The sequence below is a fragment of the Corapipo altera genome, unplaced genomic scaffold, assembly GCF_003945725.1.
Source record: "Corapipo altera isolate COAL_440 unplaced genomic scaffold, ASM394572v1 0, whole genome shotgun sequence".
NCBI lineage: Eukaryota > Metazoa > Chordata > Aves > Passeriformes > Pipridae > Corapipo > Corapipo altera.
This window is the reverse complement of record NW_020884872.1, coordinates 13,646,228-13,652,318: the sequence shown is the minus strand read 5'-3', so window position 1 is coordinate 13,652,318 and position 6,091 is coordinate 13,646,228. Positions and strand designations below refer to the sequence as shown.

The following is a 6,091-nucleotide window of genomic DNA, read 5'->3' as shown; positions in this document are numbered from 1 at the left end:
ATCCTATCCTATCCTATCCTATCCTATCCTATCCTATCCTATCCTATTCTTCTTATATCATACTTATCATTGCATGTTGTCAAAATCTTTCAGCTGAATGTTACATAACATGACTCAAAACTGTTACATACAGTAATCACAAATTTGCAGCAATTATTTTATTCTCTGGAGAATGTTTTCCTGAAAATAAAAAAAACCCACCAAATTCATATTACAGTGACTAATTTATATTTATTAAAAAATTATGATAGTTTCACAAAATACAAAGTGAATCCTTGTGTTCCCAAAACTACATTTCAGTGAGACAGAAAGTAGCTCTTGGAGTTGGGGCTGGTCTCCAGAGATAACATCCCCATAGCCATCCCCATGGCCAGAAAATCCCAGCTGGTAGTTTTGGTGATTTTTGTAGATCAGACACCAAAAACTAATTTTGAACCTTTCCATCACCTCAATGAAACTAACCACCACATCTTATTTGAGTGTCCATTTTCTTCTTGATTTCAAGAGGAAGTTCTGGGTGGAAACTGGACATCTAAAAGTGTCTGTGGCTCTGACCTCTACTGACTGTAGGTTATAGATTGGAATTGTGTTCTTTTTGTGAAAGGTATCTGAAAGCTGTCCCTCCAGAACCAAAATAGCATTGTGTGATTTCACTCTGAAGTGACTGCCAGGGAGAAACGGCATCCATTTAAACTTCAATATCTGCTGTTGTTTCAGAGTTTCACAGCTGCGCAGTTCCTGACCCAAGTGCATTTGACCTGCAAGTCCTAATGACGCATAGCCCAAAGTGATGTGACCTTTTTGACTAGACCTCAGGGTCCCAGTATAACAAAAATGACAAAAAAAGATAGCTATGAAACTAAATAAAGAGCTCAAAGTTAAAATTTCTCTTTTAAGATCAATGAAAAGGTTTTATTTGAAGAAGTTATTGCCCATTTCTGTGAATAATGAGGCTGCTGCCAGAAACCTAAGAGATATGTCCCCCCAGGCCATGGTATAGAACTAAAACCAAGTGAAAGAGATTGCAACATATTAATTAGTTAGTGGACTTCCAGCTTCTCATTAACAGTCTCCACTGAAGTTTCAGTAATTCCTAAGCATTCCACAATAAAGTAGAACCCACTTCAGGGATCCAAGCAACAACAGATTAATTCAGTGAACTTCTGACCCTAGTGTGAGCATTGAGTTTTAATCCTAAATCTAAGGAGGACTAAGGAGGAAAATTCCATAAACACACAAAGACCAAGACAAAACCAACCAACCAACCAACCAAAAAACAATGAGGCAAGGCAAATTTTTTATCATAGGATGTTGCAAAAACTACAGGAGTTGGATTGCCTGATGTCATTAAGAGATTTTTCAAAGGAATATGATTACTACCATCTACAAATTAGTCTTTTCAGCTGAACTTCCCTGAAACATTTGGTTTGTTCTCTTTCCTCTTTTTCTTCCTTTTGACTTAATACATATAAAATAAAGGGTTTATTTAGTGAAGAACCAAACACTTTAAATTGGCTGAGACATTCTGAAAACTCCATGTCTCTGGTCAGATACCATAAGCCTTGGGTTTCAATTACTCTGCATCTTGTGGTGGACAAAGATTTCAATTGTGTTATGTCAAGGCTGAAGTATGAACATATTATACATATTACCACTCTTTAGACACAAGAAGATCTACAAGTTGAGGAGCAGAGAGGCAGAGGAGGAGGTAAAAAGGAGGAGACATGCATCAGAGTGCCTGACCACTCTCTGCCCAAATTCTCCAACTTTAGTCTGAAGTTCTCTCCCTCAAAACAGGTCTCTCCCATGCGGATCTTCAGGAACTTTGCCGGAATTAAACTCTCTGAGTATTCCACTGCTCTGTCAGATGTCACTGAGTCACCGGAGGCTGCAAAGTTACTAAGGATGGGCAGGACACGTGCATATGAAGCACTGTGGCATAAATCTTTTCCTTCAGAAAACCAGGGTAGGACCAAATCCTTTGACGTGTGTTTTCTATGGCATACTGTTGCTTAGTCATGAGGAAGTGATGCAGGACAAGGAGTTTTCTTTGGGAGCCACATAAATACAGTTTTCTAAGAAATTTTACAGTACATTCAACTACTGCACATTTTTCTAAAAAGTCCCATTTCTTTGAAAGACAAAAATCAGAAAAATACTTTTCTTTTCCCAAGAGTTCTGCTTTTCATCTTCAGCATGGCGTTAAAAGTTCGTGAGGATAAAAAAAGACAGCAAAAGGCAAAGCAAAGCAGTAAGTCTGTGCTGCTTATTTTAATAAGCAATGCTGCTGTTCCAGTATCCATCTGGCTAAACAGTCCCCTATTTTGAATTTTAGCATCACAAGTTTCCAAGAAAAAAAAAGTAATTCTAAAAACTTTAACATTAAAGGAGAAAAAGTCTACACACTACGAGATCCAGTAAGAATGCAATATTCTGGTAACTTTGAATTAGATTTGCCATAAATTAGAGGCTTATAGAAAAATGTATTTCAGGAAAGGCTGAGTTTCTCCTTAACAAAAGATACATCCATTTATTTTTTTTTTGCTAAATTAAGTCAGGATAACCCTATAAGGGCTCTTCATCAGTATTCTGCTGATAAAATGCTATTTATGCAAGCAGTGAAGAGCTAAGGAAATAACAAAGGTCTCAAAGAAATATAAAGAAAAACCCAGTGACTGTACTAGAGACTGACTCTCACCTGCACAATGCAAGTTTGCACATTACTTTTCTGTATCTCATCCTCAGTGCCAGGGATTTATTCAGTGCATGGAAGTATGAAGACAAACAATGGCTTTTTTTCACCTCTACAGAAAGCAGCTCCACAACTGCAATGAGCAGATATCCTGCACGATGCAATGACAGTGAGGGAGGATTGAGTTTTAAGTTTAATTCTCCTGTGCCAAACAAAGAAATCGCAAAACTTTCTACAGAAGGCAAAGAATTTCTCAGTATGGGACAAACAGCAGTTTACATCAGTTTATACTCAGTATCTATTCTTATTTTTGCCCATATTTTAAAAGATTTTGTTAATGATCCTACTTTAAGTCTGAAAAAAAAATCAAGCTAGGAATAGAACAGTATAGAGATATCTAATAGATCATCTGGGGTGTCTACCTACAATTGAACATATTTCCATTATTGTGCAATATACTTCAAAGAGACAGTGTCTTACACAATAATCAATGTCTGAATTTGCAGAGGAAAAGGAAGAAATTATGCTTGATTAATAAATGTTCTTGACTGAGCCATTTAACAGAATAGGACATAGAAAGGGAAAAAGATCTTAGTATTCTGTTAACAAGTTCACAAAAATGCAGTGAGGGTAACATCTGTGAGCCATATAAAGTAGGAAGCAGAGAAATAACAAATGAGACAGATGCAGTCAGACATGGCAGGATAAATTATTCCATCTAACCATCTCTATCTCAGGGACCTACAGATCTCCCATGGTCTTTAACTTTTTTTTAAGTGGTTTGGAATCTTCCATTTTTATTGTGTGTTACAGCACTGTGAACATACTATAACTCACATTGAGGATAATTTGATTAGGATTTTTTTTTGTTAAGTTTGTTTTGTGTAAAATGAAACCCACAGGGATATTAGATGCATTAATGTATTTTTTTACCAGTTGAATGCAATTTTGTCAATTTGGTAAAGATAAGTAAGACTACAATAAAAAGAAAGCACAATTTTCAGACACAACTGTTAACTCCTGGAGCTCTTCCACCTTCCTCAATACAGATGATGAACTACAAGCACATGTGATTCATTGGTTGCTTCCTGGTAATCCCATTGCACAAACTCACCTTACACCACCTTTGGGATGAGAGACAATACAATGCACAAGCAAATATTTCCATAAATTTGGCATTCCTTTGATGAGAAATGTTTAGAAGTTCAAGATAATTCAACATTGGAAACACAAAGAAGAATATGTAGTTAAATTTGGACCACTGATAGACTAGGTTTACCTGTATTCAGAACACTAATTTATAGGTATTTTATATTAAGAGCAGGTAATCCACATTTTTTTAGTTATCTCTTTCTCAGTGAAATCTCTGTGAAAAACCAGAAGTTTCTTTCCACAGTGACTTTGAACTATAAGTGTGATGACCTTTAAAAATCAACAACACTTTGTGGTTTTGTTCTTATCTTTCCTCTCACTGCCAACTATGATAAAATTGTTGGCAGACTTTCAATATCTCAGACCATGGACTTTTAGTGAGTCACCAACTGTTCAGATACCTTGTTATTCACAGCCCAGTTTCTTCCTCAAGCCTCGAGGGACCACTGGTGTGGAAGTGCAAGATGTTAGTTGTGATTCTGGATCTGGCACCTTTATAGTAAAGCTATCCTGCCTTAAGCCCTAAGGCAAGAGCAGCTGTATATCAAAGTGGTATTGAGTTTCACAGTTGCTTTAGTGGGTATTTGACATAAAAAATGCCTGTGCTGCTTTGGGGTCCCAAAATCAGGAAGGCTTTGAAGTCATACGAGAATATTATTATATTGGTTTCACCCAAAGAGCACAGGTTATTTGGAACAGAGCAACTCACTACCTTGAAAACTTTTTTTTTTAGAGATAAATGCTGCTCCACCTCCACCTCAGTTCTCAGTGTTTTTGTTATATTCTTGTAACATCAGAGATATTGGTGAGTTCTGCTGTAGCAAATATGCCAGCCCAAATCCATAAGCCTAGCGCTAGTTGAATTTACCTATTGAAATCACAGAAAAACAATTAAACTTAACTCCTTTTACCTGAGATAGGAGGTTCAGGAGGGGTCAACAAAAAAGAGACAAACATTTTGTGTTGCAATCCTCATGATGAAGCCACATCCTTTCCCTGAGCTGTGGCAATGCTGCTGCAGGAGTCCTACAGGGAGAAGCATAAGGAACAGATCAAGTAAAGATTGAAGCAAGACAGTGCAGGGCTGCAGGATCCCATGAGGTGCTGGACTGTATGAGTTGGGGATGAGGGAATGAGACAGGCTTAGCAGGCTAAGTGTCTGATGAGTGAGGGGAATAAGATGGGAATATGAAGATTTGTTGGGTGATATGTTATTCAAGTGGTCACAGTTATGCCTCTGGTTTGGTTAGAGAAAAGAGGTGTCGAAATGAGATATTTTTTCACTATCAGCAAGGAACTAGGTCTTGAGGCAATATAAATCAGCATGTAGCTGCTGACCATGGTGACCTCATACAGGTTCATGCACATTCTAGACCTCTGTTGCTAGTATGATGTCCCATCATTTTGTTACAATGAACTTTCTTTGTTCAAGAAAACTTCTTTGGCTTCCTATGCAGATCTAGTAATCTGGTTGGTTTGATTTGGTTTGTTTTTTTCCCCTCAATTATCAAATCAAGACCAGCAGCAGGTGCTTTTGTACAGCTGACTAAAAAGGCTCCTCATGTTTTTGCTTTTGACACGTATAAATGAATGTAACCAGTTATCACCATTGAGAGGGACTACAGAGGGCATTCACTAGCAAAAAGGCAAGCAAAACTCTTACTGAAAATCTACCCTTGTGATTTTTGGATTTCATATTTGTGTCCATACAGTATTTGAAGTAAATTTCATCTTGTGATATTTAATATAGCCATGCCTAGCTCAATCACATATAATTAGCTTAGTAAAAGAAGAAACACTGACTTACTAAAGAAATACAATAGATCTCTCAGATCTTTGTTTCAAAGCACAATAAAATATGTCAGAAAGCCCCCCTACCTGAAACTTTCTGGCCCAAGTCCAACCACTGCAGCAGAGATAAATACATGGATGGGGGTCACTCTTTAAAGCAGTATGTTCAAGAGTGATCTTTAGCCACAACAAAGCCAAGCATGACGAAGAGTTGTCCAACGAGTTTCCTTCTAATGGCCTCAAGTGGACTTTGTATTAGGCCTTGGTGCTAGTGCCTATTAGCTGAGCAAAGTTTCATGAAATTGCAACCTAGCTGTATAAAAATTGTGAGCCATTTATATATTCCCCTCTTCTTCAGATGTATCTATACACATACACAAGAAAAAACAAATCTAGTGGTTGAGTGATCCCATCCTACAACCTGGCCATTACAGTGATTTCACAGATTAGAAGGTC

General features: G+C 37.4%; 1 long non-coding RNA gene across 1 annotated transcript in view; it reads right to left on the bottom strand.

Moving 5' to 3' along the window:
• LOC113944315 overlaps nucleotides 1-5,662 on the bottom strand; it is a 14,417-nt gene extending 8,755 nt beyond the window's left edge. Inside the window, exons 1-3 of the long non-coding RNA XR_003526640.1 lie at nucleotides 5,652-5,662; nucleotides 4,800-4,870; nucleotides 4,557-4,712 (exon numbers count right to left, since the gene is read on the bottom strand). This is a non-coding gene — a long non-coding RNA (uncharacterized LOC113944315). The remainder of the gene's footprint in view (nucleotides 1-4,556; nucleotides 4,713-4,799; nucleotides 4,871-5,651) is intronic.
• Between the last annotated feature and the right edge of the window lie 429 nt (nucleotides 5,663-6,091).